This window comes from Oryctolagus cuniculus, chromosome 5, assembly GCF_051225735.1.
Source record: "Oryctolagus cuniculus isolate XC-2025 breed Fujian yellow rabbit chromosome 5, ASM5122573v1, whole genome shotgun sequence".
Taxonomy (NCBI): Eukaryota; Metazoa; Chordata; class Mammalia; order Lagomorpha; family Leporidae; genus Oryctolagus; species Oryctolagus cuniculus.
The window spans coordinates 131,485,186-131,500,000 of record NC_142871.1 but is presented as its reverse complement, the minus strand read 5'-3'; the positions used below and the strand labels follow the sequence as shown (position 1 = coordinate 131,500,000).

General features: G+C 40.5%; 1 protein-coding gene across 2 annotated transcripts in view; it reads left to right on the top strand.

The window, feature by feature from the left end:
* Positions 1-14,815, top strand: part of ZFAND3 (zinc finger AN1-type containing 3) — a 330,833-nt gene that overhangs the window by 253,869 nt on the left and 62,149 nt on the right. The window lies entirely within an intron of this gene.

Below are 14,815 nucleotides of genomic sequence, written 5' to 3'. Positions count from 1 at the left end.
TTATTTACAGTTCTCTCTGTGTGTGCCTGTCCCTTCCCTTTTCTCTAATGAAGCTCGAAGCATCAGGCTGTTTATCAGAGATAATTATACAACAGATGGAGCTTTTCTGATGTATATTAGTCTCAAAGTGAAAAGTTCTTTCCCATAATGAAGAATGCCCAAACTTTAAATATCTCTTTTAATTTTAATTTAAAGCCCCCCCCCCCCCCCCCCGCGCCAGTGCATTTATTTATTTGTCCTGAATCTGGTTCTGTAAAGCATGCTGTTTTTATTAGTTCTGTGTTCTAAAGAGATTGCTACTTTGTAGTACAGTATGATAATGTACAGTTTATTTGCTGTATTGAATTGAATGGATGTAATTCACCAGGAATCAATGTGTGACATCATTAAGTTAATCTCTATAAAATGTAAAAGGACTTGAGCCAGTTCAGGAGTGTTTTCTTAAAGAAATCATTTCTATTTCATAATGTTAGGTAGGTAGGAATTTCTTTTTTGCTGCTTCATCTTAGTGTTTTTCTTATTCCTAATTCTAATGAAACTATATTAGAAGGATTTCTTTTCTTTTTAAAAAGATTTATTTATTCATTTGAAGGAGTTACACAGAGGAAGGAGAGGCAGAGAGAGAAATCTTCCATCCACTGGTTCACTCCCCAATTGGCCATAGTGGCCAGAGCTGCGCTGATCCGAAGCTGGGAGCCAGGATCATCTTCTGGGTGTCCCCATGGGTGCAGGGGCCCAAGGACTTGGACCATCTTCCACTGCTTTCCCAGGCCATAGCAGAGAGCTGGATCAGAAGAGGAGCAGCTGGGACTCGAACCAGTATCCATATGGGATGCTGGCACTGCAGGCAGCGGTGTTACCCGCTATGTCACAGCGCTGGCCCCCTAGGAGTATTTAAAATACAAATACAATAGTTGCTTAGGTTCCTTGTAGGTACAAATATGCATGGATTTCAAAAAAGTTGTTTTTGTACCAGGTAAACTTATCTTTTCATTTCTTATTTCCATAAGCTTTTTGAAGTACCCTCATATTATCAAGGAAATTCTTATTTTTTATAGCTTTCTTGTTCCTTTTTTTAAAAATTAGAGATGGTGTTGACATTTATAAAATGCCTTTCATCACTTAAGATGATTATAATGGTATTTCTCCTTTAATATGTAATCTCTTAATACATGTCCAGTATTATGCCATCTTTGCAATCTTTGAATAAATCTTCCAGTGTACTGCTGGGTTCAAAAAGCTAATTTTATTTGAAATTTTGACATCTTTTTAGTAAGAGTCCATTTTGTATGTGTACGTGTGTATATGTGGTAGGCATGCTATTCTTTTCTAGTTTTGGTATTAGTTATGTTGTCTTCTAGAAAGTTTTTCATCTTTTCCTGTGTTGTTAGGCTCTGACACTATGTGACAGCTGTTCTTTGGAAACTTGAAGAATGTCATAATGACTAACCTCATAACTTTTCTTCCAAGTAGGATGTGGTGAGCCCTTTGTGTTCTGTGATTATTGGACTATTCATACTTTCTACCTCATTTTCAAAAGTATCAAGTGGAAAATCCCAGAAAAAATTTTTAAGTTTTAAGTTGTGTGTTGTTCTGAGTACCGTGATGAAATCTCACACTGAACTGAAGTCTTATCCTGCCCTGTATGGAATCATCCCTTTGTCCGGCATGTGCACCAGTAGTCATGAGTAGACCTCTCAGCTGTCGCATCAGCTGTTGGTGGTATCAGTGCTTGTGTTCGAGTAACCTCATTTTACTTAATAATAACTGAAAGAGTAGTGATACTGGCAGTGTTATTACAGTGTGTCTCTATAATTGTTCTTTTTTATTGTTAATGTCTTAATGTTCATAATTTATAAATTGAACTTTTATCATTGACAGGTGAATAGGAAAACACAGTATATTTAGGGTTTGGTACTGTTTGTGGTTTCAGGTATCCATATGGGGTCTTGGAGCTTTCTCCTACAGGTAAAGGAGAAGCTACCGTATTATTATAAAATTTTATGATATTTTATACAATTTTATAAATTTTTAAATTTCATCTAGATTTCTAAATTTATTGGAATAAAAGTACATAGTATTCATATATATTTATTAAAGATTTATTTATTTGATAGTACAAGTGAGTGTGAGAGCATGAGTGGATGAGTACTTCAATCTGCTGGAAGCCTATAAACTTCGTCCAGGTTTCCCATATGTTTGGCAAAGTCCCAAGTACTTGGGCCATCATCTACTGCCTTCCTAGGTGCATTAGTAGGAAGCTGGATGGGATTTGAACTCCCAGTATGGGATGCCAGAATCGCAAGTGGTAGCTTAACCACTGTATGCTATAACACCAGCCCTGGAATTAAAAAAAAAAAAAAAATTCTTCCATTAAATGTGGTCTTAACTTTAAAGTATGTATTATATACTCTTAGTTACTCTGATGTTGTTGATAATCCTTCAGGTTATAACGCTCAGTGGAAAAATATTAAAGGTCTGGGAAGTTGTCACTGATACCTTTGTTTTCACAGGATTATAGTCATAACCTCCAGACTGTTCTTGCTTCTGGCCTCCTTATAGTCTATAAACCTATTGGATGAGTTTCCTGTCAGTAATCTTGTTAAAAAGTAATCCTTTCATTGACTCATTGCCTGGATGGTCACTCAGATTGTTGTAACACATAGCCTCCCCCCTAATCTAACCCCTCAGTATCTGACCTATTTACCCCTTACAGTACTGCTGCCGGCTCTGAGCCATCTAGACTCTCTCTGACCCAGAAGACACCTGGCGCCATACTCATTATTTGTATTCATGCTCTTTAATGCCCAGCTGCAAATCATTTCATTCTCATGGATTACTTCCTCTCAGGAATCCCTGTACCTCTTACCTGTAACACAGTCTTATGTCAGTTACCTTTTGGACATGAGAATGTCATATATCTGCACAGGTTTAAAATCTAAGTCCCAGATTAGCCAAGGACTTTATTTTATGCTGCTTTGCTCAGCCCTGGATCACCTAGAACAATACTTGGCAAGACAATACTCTGTAAATGCTTACTGATAGAAATATTTTGAAAGGTTTGGTGTTAAATTTTTCTTACTTTTTGGAATCTACTTTTTTTTTGCACAAAAGAGGGTCTTCTCATTGCCTGTACTACTTAATATTTTGATTATTTTTTGTCCCATACAGTAATCTCAAAACAAAGCCACTTGAAAAAGGCAGTGTCCCTACTTCATTTTGAAGTTTTGGTTCCTGTGGTGGTGACAATTCATCTCGGGCTTCTGGGAGTGTCTGTGTGTTTCCCTCTGCAAATAGGCACCAACCTATGGTGAAGGAACAGGTTTGTTCCTAGATACTTCTTTTATTATCTGAACTTCCCCCATCAAGATTTCCAGTTGCAAAAGACAACGCTGGCAAAAATTTTAATACTCATCTTTAAGAGTCCTTTAACAAGTCTGCACATGTGAAAGGTTAGTTTCCAGGGCTGGTGCTGTGGCAAAGCAGGTAAAGCCGCCGCCTGCAATGTAGACATCCCATATGGGCACCAGTTCTGATCCAGCTCTCAGGTATGGCCTACAAAAGTAGTAGAAGATGGCCCACGTCTTTGGGCCTCTGCACCTATGTGGGGACCTGAAAGAAGCTCCTGGCTCCTGGTTTCGGATCAGCACAGTTCCGACCGGTGCAGCCATCTTGTGAGTAAATCACTGGATGGAAGATTTTCTTTCTCTTTCTCTTTCTCTTTCTCTTTCTCTTTCTCTTTCTCTTTCTCTTTCTCACTCTCACTCTCACTCTCACTCTCACTCTCACTCTCACTCTCACTCTCACTCTCACTCTCTCACTCTCTCACTCTCTCACTCTCTCACTCTCTCACTCTCTCACTCTCACAGCCTCTGCCTCTGCCTCTCTGTAATTCTGACTTTTGAAATAAATAAATAAAATAGGGGCCGGTGCTGTGGCATAGTGGGTGAAGCTGCCACCTGCAGTACCAGCATCCCTTATGGGGGTGGTTTGAGTCCCGGCTGCTCCACTTCTGATCTAACTCTCTGCTATGGCCTGGGAAAGTAGTAGAGGATGGCCCAGGTCCTTGGGCCCCTGCACCCATGTGGGAGATTCAGAGGAGGCTCCTGGCTGCTGGCTTTGGATCGGCCCAACTCCCACTGTTGAGGCCATGTAAGAATGGATGGAAGACTCTCTCTCTCTCTACTCTCTCTCCTCTCTCTACTCTCTCTCTCTCTCTCTCTCTCTCTCTCTGCCTCTCTGTAGATCCACCTTTCAAAAAATAAATCTTTAAAAAAAATTCCAAATAAGTTAGTTTCCCATAAGGACTTCCAGGCACCTATGAAGTTTTTACTGTTACTGATATTCAGACTAGGCTTTGAAGCAGCGTTATCACTGCAGGCAACCCTCTCCCCTTTGCAAATACAGACTTTTTTAATGCTGTTATTAAATGCTCTGTATTCTGTGAAAGTAAAGGTCATAGTGAACAACTGTACTTCTCACAGCTTTAGCCCTTTGCAGGTTGTCATATTGTTTTTATTTTGTATAGATACAGGTAATGGGTGACACTGTGCTCATTTTAAACTAAATCTAAGCTTTATTTATGACCAAAATATTTGGCTGAAAAGATTACATTATAATAGGGCATCTGTGTGAAGGTGTAAGTAGTCATTTTTAACCTTACATGAATATGCTTTGTGTTTGTGAACTTCTCTGAAAATCCAGAGCTGTCAGTAACAAAAGGCTTTGTAGCTTTATGTTGTGTGTTCATGTCCTCTGTTATTTTATAAACATTTCACTTTCTGGCTCATCCGTTTGACCCATCAAAAAGAGGATTCTTTAGGTTTAATCAAACAGTAGGATACTGTCTTTAGGAAGGAAAGTTTGCACTTCCAGAAAAGCAGTAATGGAGATGGTGATGTTTCTGACTAATAATTGCAAAGGGAGGTCTGTTAGTATACAAGCTGATTGGTTTCTGTGGTTGGACTGAGTATCTTCATTCACCTGAACACACTGCCAGCTGTGGTACAGATACCTTTGAGAGAGGCTCAGCCAGAAGGCAGGGAGTAAGGGTACCTGTGTTCCAAGTTCTTTGTAAAAGTCTATGAGACAGTCTGGACAAATACCCCCCCCCCCTTTTTTTTAAAGAGTTAACAGAGAGAGGTAGAGACAGAGAGGTCTTCCATCCACTGGTTCATTCCCCAGATGACCACAACGGCCAGAGCTGGGCTAATCCAAAGCCAGGAGCCAGGAGCTTCTTCCGAGTTTCCCACGTGGGTGCAGCGGCCCAAGGACTTGGGCCATTTTCTGCTGCTTTCCCGGACCACAGCAGAGAGCTGGATCGGAAGAGGAACAGCGGGACTAGAACCGGCATCCATATGGGATGCCGGCGCCTCAGGCCAGGGCTTTAACCCAGTGTGCCACAGCGCTGCCCCAGGACAAATATTCTTAATAGTTGTGGGGTTTTTGTTTGTTTGTCTTTGTTTTTTCCTGTGAGGCCTCTTATGAAGAACATGCACTAGTCACTTCCCTTGCTGAGAAAGCTTTTGCTCACTAAACTATATCAAAAAAGAGAAAAGCTCTTCCAGTGTCAAGTGATGTTTCCATTAATGTTGTTATGAGACTCGTGCTTGTGTTGATGTTAAAATGCAAATGTAGACATCTGAGTTAGGCCTTAGTTAAGCCTGGAAATAGTCAAAACTGAAGCCTAAATTGGAGAGGTGGCAGCCAGTGATTTCATATCCAGATTCAAAATGCTTTGTCACAAGAGAAAAACAAAACTGTGTCTAAATTTAGAGCTGATTTTGTTAGCTAGTAGATATTTTGATCTCTCAAAAAAAGGGAGTCTAATTTTGATCCCCAGGAAGGCAGTATCTTGGAATTTCACTATTAATTGCTGTTGAACTTTATTTCGTATTGAAGTGGTGGTGGTGGTGGTGGTGGTGGTGAAGGTGAATGTCATATCTCAATATTTAGGAAAGATTTTTTTTTTCCCTGGTGGGTGGGCAATAAGGATTCAGGTGAAAGATGACATCTGAAAAACTAAAATCAGGTTTAACTGCTTTACCCAGGGTCCTTTGTGTTCCATGAAAGATGTTTTTACATTTTCTGTGTAAGCGGCTGCTGGTGCCAGTTCTAGTCCCAGCTCCTCCAGTTCTACTCCAGCTCCCTGCTAATGTGCCTGGGAAAGCAGCAGAAGATGACCCAAGTCTTTGGACCCCTGTACCAATATAGGAGACCCAGATGAAGCTCCTGGCTCCTAGCCTCTGCCTGGCCCAGGCTGTTGCTGCCATTGGGGGAGTGATCCAGCAGATGTAAGATTTTTCTCTCTGTCTCTCTCTCTCTCTCATTCTCTCTGCCTCTGCCTCTCTGTAACTAAAAAATAAAACCAAAAAAATTTAGTTTTTTCATAAAAGAATGTTTTCATGTCATTTTAAATGAAATTATTAACAAACTTTGTAATTCTCAATTTCATATAAACATCGTAGAAATAACCTCTAGAAAAGTTTTTTTAGTGGCCTCAATAGCTTTTAAAGTGTAAAAATGTAATCCTAAAACCAAAAAGTCTGTAGACCATTATGCTGCATCAACATATTAATAATTTCCCTTCTCGATAGCTACATATATCCTGTAATTGCTTTTGGTCTAGATTGTTTTTATTCAGTAGTCAAAGCAGATTTTAAACCTTAATGTTTTAATTACCAAGATGCATAAAGCTACCCCTACCTTGAGGTTATTATTCCATTAATGCTATTGCTGGGTCAGGAGAGAGCTTTCTTTGCAAAATATTCCCTGGCCCCAGCAGGGATGTCCATCTCCACTCTGTTAAGGAGTCTGTCAGTCCTGGGCAGATGGAAGGCATTCTAATTCATTGAGTTCTTAGTGCTGCTTCCTGGAGAAGGTGGTATATGATAATTTTACTTTTTTATTTCTTTTGAATAGGTTAATAGTAAGCACATCCATTCACACATATATATATATATGCACTATAATATTTGCAGGACTACTTAGCACTGTAACTATTTAAGAGAGTCAAGGTAGAGTGGTAATGAAATTTGTTGAGAAGCCATTTATGAACAAAATACAAAAGCTACCAAGAGCAAGTTTTTTTTTTTTTTTTTTTTTTTTTTTTTTTTAAGACATTATTTATTTGAAAGGCAGCACGAGAGACCAAGAGAGACAGACACTGAGCTATCTCCCTCTGCTGGTTCACTCCAGCAAATAGCTGCAACAGCAGAGGCTGGACCAGGCCAAAGCTGGGAGCCCAGAACTCCATCAGGATCTCCCATGTTGGCAGGGACCCAAGTACTTGAGCCATCATCTTCTGCTCCTAGATGCATTAGCAGGAAGCTGAATCAGAACCAGAAGTGGGACTTGATCCTCTGCAGTCCAAAGTGGGATGCAGGCATGCTGAGTGGCAGCTTAACTCACTGTACTACAGCACCCACTCTTAGCAATAGCAAGTTCTGATCCACTTTGAAAATCGCCTTCTCCTAAATCTCTAATTTAGATCTAAATGGTATGAGAGATCATGCAAAGGGTTCGAGTTAGAACTTCTAACTGGGAAATGAACAGTTAGATTATGTAACAAGCTTTGTAAATGGTTTAACTTGAAAGTTTTCATTTGGAGAAGTGGGAGGGCTGTTACCTGTCCTGAAGATGTCCTATAAACTTAGATCCACATTCATTATATCTTTATGTATCCTTGTTTTTAATCAATGGTGCTTTTCAAGCTCAATTATGTAGACAGATTAAGTGTGTCCTTTCTGATTAAGACATGTCATGAATTGCAAGTTTAGGGTGAAGTTACAAATGGTTTTCTTTACTGAAGAAATGACTTTTTTTCTTGTACATTTTGATCTGTCCTTGGTGCTAATTGATTCCTGTCAGCTGTTTACTATTTTAAATACTCCTTGTGTATGTTGAAGGCTTTTAAATAAGGAATATTTTACTACAGGAGAGATATAGAATATTTGAATACTTTTTTAAAAATTTATTTCCTTATTTATTTGCAAGGCAGAGTTAGCGAGAGGGAGAGACAGAGCTCTTCCATCTACTGGTTCATTCCCTAAATGGCCTTGTCATCCAGGGTTGGGCCAGACTGAAGCCAGGAGCCTGGAACTCTATCCAAGTCTTCCACAAGGGTGGCAGGGGCCCGAGTATTTGAGCTTTCTTCCACTGCTTTCCCAGGTACATTTTCAGGGAGCTGGATCAGAAGTGGAGCAGCCAGAGTGCCATCCTGCACTTGCATAGGATGCCAGAATCACAGGTTTAACACACTGTGCCATAATGCCAGGCCCTGGTTGTTTGAATATTTTTAAAAATTAATTTTACATTCTTAATTTGACTACATCAGGAGAGGATAATTTTTTATCTCTGTTACATAGATTATTTTTCTTAGAAGCCTTACCAATAAACCCCTGGTAATACATTCTGAATCTCAGAGAGAGGAAAAAACTGCAGCTCTTGAATCTTTAGTCCAAAATCACTGTTCAAACTGTGAGTAGGGAGGTGGGTGTTAACATTGTGGCACAGTGGGTTAAACCACCACCTGTGACACCAGCATCCTGTATCAGAGCCTCAGTTTGAGTCCAGGCTGCTCTGCTTCTGATACAGCTCCCTGCTAACGTGCCTGGGAAAACAGCAGATAATGGTCCAGGTGCTTGGGTCTGTACCACCCATGTGGTAGACCCGGATGGAGTTCCTGGCTCCTGGCTTCAGCCCAGCCTATTCCCCACTGTCATGGCTATTTGGGGCGTGAACCTGCAGATGGAAGATCTCTATGTCTCTCCCTTATTTTCTGTCACTATGCTGTTGAAATAAATATGTAAATATATTTTAACACACACAGACACATAAAACTGTGAGCCTGGAAAAGTGAGATGCTGCAAAGGTAAACAATGTACAATTATGATAGAGCTGAATTGACACGCTGGTTTAAAAAGGATGATGCATTTCTAATTAGCCCACAGTGCCTTTCCTTGGAAATTAATTAGATACTGTTATGTAAATGTCATGTTAATTAAGCAGGAGAATTGAAGTGTTATAAATCTGCAGAAGGAATGGCTATTTTTGTGTATTAATGTTTTGCAGTTACCATGAACAAGCTGATAGAAGATTTGTTTGATTATTGAGCTGCTGGCAATTTTTAGCTGACTGACTCCTTGACAGTCCATTTTTCCTAATTGATGTGTTTCAGCACATGATTTAACTGCAGCCAATGAGGGCTAGTAGAAGCAGGAGCCAAAAATAACCAGTTTTCACAGCTGTTTTCACAGAACCTTCCGGAGTAGATGGTTGATCTCTAAGCAAAGTTAGGGGAAAATGCTATTTTTATTTATCCAGCCTTGGGTTTTGAGTGCTTAAGAGGATTCCTAGTCTAAATACAGCTATCCTCTCCAAACCAGTGTTCTCCGCTTCCTCCTTGAGTCAATCTTCCAGTAACCTATGGAACTGACTGCAAATGAGTAGCTGAGTAGCTCGGGGATTTTTTTTTTGGACAGGCAGAGTGGACAGTGAGAGAGAGAGAGAGAAAGGTGTTCCTTTGCCGTTGGTTCACCCTCCAGTGGTTGCCGCGGCCGCTGGCTGGCACACTGCGCTGATCTGGAGCCAGGTGCTTCTCCTGGTCTCCCATGCGGGTGCAGGGCCCAAGCACTTGGGCCATCCTCCACTGTGCTCCTGGTCCATAGCAGAGAGCTGGCCTGGAAGAGGGGCAACCAGGACAGAATCTGGCGCCCCGACGGGGACTAGAACCTGGTGTGCTGGCGCCGCAGGCGGAGGATTTTTAACATGCTCAGTAACTTAGTAGGAAGCTGAATAGGTTTAAGAATTCTGTTACTTTGGTTTAAAATGTTAGCTGTGTTGACAGTTAAAAAGTTATCTACTTAGTCCTGGTTTTGCAGGCCATAGAGAAGTGAGCAAGCAGATTTGACCCATGTCTTCAGCTTTATCGGGCTGAAATCAGTTTCCCCAAGAAAATCCTCTTCCTTACTGCAGGTGCTATAAAAACTTCCTTGTTGGGAATATAACTGAAGAATATCATTTCATGATTTTCATGTGGAATTGCAAAGGAGGCCCACAGTGCTGCGTTATGTATGACACATTTAATACAGGAATAGAAACGCTCTAAGAAAAAAAGGTAGAATATTCAGACTTTTCTCGTCACAAAGCAAAAGACTCCACAGACATTATTTGCTTACAAATTCCAAACTCTTAGCTTGTTGAAACTTGATGTTATTTTAGAAGAAGGTCCCCTGAATATAATATCAAACGCAAAATGCTAGGCTTTTGTTAAATATTTGCAGAGAATTAAAAAACTTGAAAGAATTCAGTTAATTTGCTTTAGTAAAGAACATTGATGATGACTGGCTACAAGTTAGTTCTGAGTGCTTAATCTTGGTATCAGTCTGGTTCTAAATGCCTGGAAAGGCTGGCATGTTAAGCAAAGAACTTTATAACATTTCAGTAACATTAAGATGCCCAAAACTTGTTTTTCTGAGGCCAGTGATAGGGCGCAATGGGTTAAGCCACCACCTGTGTTACCAGCATCCCAGGCATCCCATATCCAAGAACCAATTCAAATCCTGGCTGCTCTTTTTTCTATCCAGATGCCTGCTAATGTGCCTGGGAAAGCAATAGGAGCTGGGCCCAAGTGCATGGGGTCCTGCCACTTGCAAAGGATATCCTGATGGAGTTACAGGCTCCTGGCTTTGGCCTGGTCCAGCCCTGGCTCTTGCAGCCATCTGGGGAATGAACCAGTGGATGGAAGATCTCTGTGTCTGTTTCTGTCTCTCCCTTCCACACTCTGCTTCTCAAATAAATCTTTTTAAAAAACCTTATGTTTCCAAACTCAGTTGCCACTAATATAAGGAAAAGGTAATGGTTTGAATTGTTCTTTGCTTAGAAATAACATTTATTGTGGCCGGCTCTGGTGCAGTGGGTTAAGCTTCAGCCTGCATTGCCGGCATCACATATGGGCGACGTTTTGAGTCCTGGCTGCTTCACCTCCAATCCAGCTCCCTACTGATGAACCTGGGAGAGCAGCAGAAGATGGCTCAAGTTCTTGTGCTCCTGTACCCATATGGGAGACCAGGAAGGAGCTCCCAACTCCTGGCTTTGGATCAGCCCAGCTTTGGCTGTTGCAGCCATCTGGGGAGTGAACCAATGGATGGAAGACCTCTTTCTGTGTCTTCCTCTCTCTGTGTAACTCTGCCTTTCAAATAAGTAAGTAAGTAAGTAAATAAACATTTATTTTCCCAGCCTTAGTCCTACCCTACAGACATTCCACATTCACCTAATGATCCCACAGTCACATAGAGGTTTCCTCACCTTGCTCATCAGTTACTAGGTCTCTTCCACACTGCTTGGAAAGAAAAATGGCCAAAAATCGGTGCAGAGTTTATGTTGATGTATAGCAAAAAAAAAAAAAAAAAAAAAAAACCCTTTCTCAGGCAGCGATTAGAAAATTCAGAAAGGAAAAGCCAGCTCTGTTCCTTTAATGGAGGAAGTACCCTGATGTTGACCCTCAGCATCAGCCACCAATGCTGTGACTTGCTGTAACTACCTAGGTTCTCTGTTAGGTGTTTCTTGTGGACAGAAACCTATAGAGATTTCCCTTGAGTGGCCCTTACTTTCCTACATTCATTTTAATGAAGTTGATTTGAAATTAATTGTGTAAGGGTAGATACTGCAATCTCCTGTGGCTGCTCCTTCTATTTGAGAGTTACAGGAGTTTCAAATGACAGAGCAATTAGTGTAGAATGTATGTGTGGTGCTCGTATACTTGTATTCTGAATTTTAAAGTGTTTTATAGGTTATAGTTTGCCAGACCAACCTTAATTCCAAGCCCTCTGTTTATAATATTGCCCAATTAGCAAAGCAGGGATATATTATCACTGCCAGATACTCTTGCCGTCAATTTATCTTGCTCAACTATGGTTCTGTTTGTACTTCACTGTAATGTACTGAATACATTGGATTGGGTTGTTAGTTTAACAAGCTCTCTGGAGGACACTCTCATGATGATGCATGTTGAGATGTGCTAGGTAGATTTAAAAGTTATTTGCATATTTGCCAAATACACAGAAATTCATTCACCAGAAATTCTTTAAAGAATACACTGTTAACCTGTAGATGGGATAATGATTCTTATTTGAAAATACTCATAAGACATTTGTAAATAGTGTTAATTCATGAGTCCCAGCCATATTTCTTTAGTTTTTTTAAAGATTTATTTATTTATTTGAAAGGCAGAGAGAGGTCTTCCATCCACTGGTTCACTCCTCAGTTGGCTGCAACAATGGGAACTGCGCTGATCTGGAGCCAGGAGCTTCTTCTGGTCTCCCATGCAGGTGCAGGAGCCCAAGGGCTTGGGCCATCTTCTACTGCTTTCCCAGGCCATAGCAGAGAGCTGTACTGGAAGTGGAGCAGCTGGGTCTTTGAACCAGCATCCATATGGGATGCTGGCACTGCAGGCAGTGGCTTTACCCTCTATGCCGCAGCGCCGGCCCCTCTTTAGTTTTGATTGGACTGTTTCTCTCTTCTGTTATAATTTTACTATATAAATTATTTTATGTCCTTTTAAAAAAGTATTCTAATAGTTAAATAGTTATTGACTTTCGTCCTTTGTGCAGCTCACTGTGTTGTGAGAACTCCGTGATCCTAGCCAAAGAAAATGTTATCAGAGTCTGGAACTAACTGTTCTGTTATGTTTACATTGTATTCAGCTGGTTTAGAAATATACCCTAATCTCCTCCTATGCCCACCCCCAACTAAGTGCATGAAAATTTCCCAAAGCAGGGCCTGGGTGTCTGTATTTTAAGACTTATCCCAGGGCCGGCGCCATGGCTCACTTGGCTAATCCTCCACTTGCGGTGCCGGCATCCCATATGGGCGCCAGGTTCTAGTCCCGGTTTCTCCTCTTCAACTCCAGCTCTCTGCTGTGGCCCGGGAGGGCAGTGGAGGATGGCCCAAGTGCTTGGGCTCCTGCACCCACATGAGAGACCAGGGGGAAGCTCCTGGCTCCTGGCTTCGGATCAGCTCAGTGCCGGCTGTAGTGGCCATTTGGGGAGTGAACCAACGGAAGGAGGACCTTTCTCTCTGTCTCTCTCACTATCTATAACTCTGTCAAATAAAAAAAAATAGGTTTCTTTAAAAAAAAAAAAAAAGACTTATCCTTATAATTTTCTAATATTGGAAATGTACTAGTATTTTAATCTAATGATTGTTACCCAGTGTATACATGTTCAGTTCCTCAGAATGTGCACAAAATTTGTGTGTTTTGTTCTATGTAGCACAGGTTGAATATCTGGCATCCTAAGATTCAAAATCTGAAATGCTACAAAATATGTAACTTTCGGAGCATTGACATGATGCTACAAGTGGAAAATTCCACTTATGAACTCATGCGATGGGTCTTGGTCAGAATGCAAACACACTAAAAATATTGTGGAAAAAATTACCTTCAGACTATGCATATAAATTTATATGAAACACAAATGAATGTCATGTTTAGACTTGAGTTCCATTCCCATGATATCTCATTACATATATGCGAGATACTCAAGAATTCAAAATGCTTCAGGTCCTCAAGTATCTTAGATAAGGGATACTCAATGTATATTTCATTCTCTTAATGTTGTGCCTCAAGAAAAAAGTTCTTTTGAAATGTTCATTACTCTCCTAATTAAATCCAGTAGCTTATAGTATTTATTTAGTGAGCATGGTTAAGCATCTACTTTCCACATAGTTGTAACCCAACAGTAGACTGTAATGTGAGCCTTGATTCTTGGGAGCATCAGATCTGGTGGGAGAGGAAATGATGAGACATATTATAAAGCTTCAATGTTTAATGCTTTTATGAGCAGGTAATCCTTCGGGTTTATTGGCAATTTTAGTATCCCTCCCCCCTTTAAGTTAAAAGAAACCAAAGATCAGATCATTTATCCATGATTACTCAGGAAGTAGGGGGGAGTTGCAGGACTTCAACTGTAGTTGTAACGGCCTGTTTTTTTTTTTTTCCCAGAAATGAAAATGTTTTAGTTAACAGTAATAATAAGCTCTTACATGGAAGCAGAAGTTAAAGCATCTTGTAGCATTACAAAAGCCAGTGCCCAACAGGTTCTTGAGAATGTAGGAGTTTGTGAGCCTATTTTTATGTCACAGTTGCCCATTTGAACTTCCAGAATTTTAACATATTAAGCATTCTGTGGTGAATGTGATAGTCAGTTGAGATACTCTTCTGTCTGCTCTTTCTCAGCTCTGCAATTTTTTTCTTGCCTCATTGTCAAATTCTTGTATTTTCAGGAATCCTGGCCAGTGATGAACATCCCTCTTCCTAATTACATATAGCGTTCATTACTTGTTCCATACTTTGGCAGTTGATATTTTTCATGCAGCTTACTTATGGCTATATTGTATTGTCCTTTATTTATGCTCTTAAGTTTTGTCTTCCTAGCAATACGATAAGCTCTCCCTGACCATGAGCTTTACCCATGGTGGCACATACTAGGTAATTGCTGAGGCTGAGTGTTCTTTGGAGTAAACAGTACCTTTGCTTGACTTTTCCTCACTTTTAAAATTTCCCCTGTGTGTCATCTTATACCCACTAAAGTTGATACTACTATGATCTTGATAGAGGAAAGAGTAGACTAATGGTACACTTCATAGGTGGGGTCTCCAAACCCCCAAACTCATGGAAGCTCTGTGAACAGAGCTCTTTAATTTTTCTTTCCCTTTCAGTGTCATTAAGGCTTGTGGGTGAGTGATACACATCTGTGCTTTGTGGCCGTGTTTCTCCTGTGCTTGTCATAGTCATTGAGTGAGTCTTTGAAGTAAA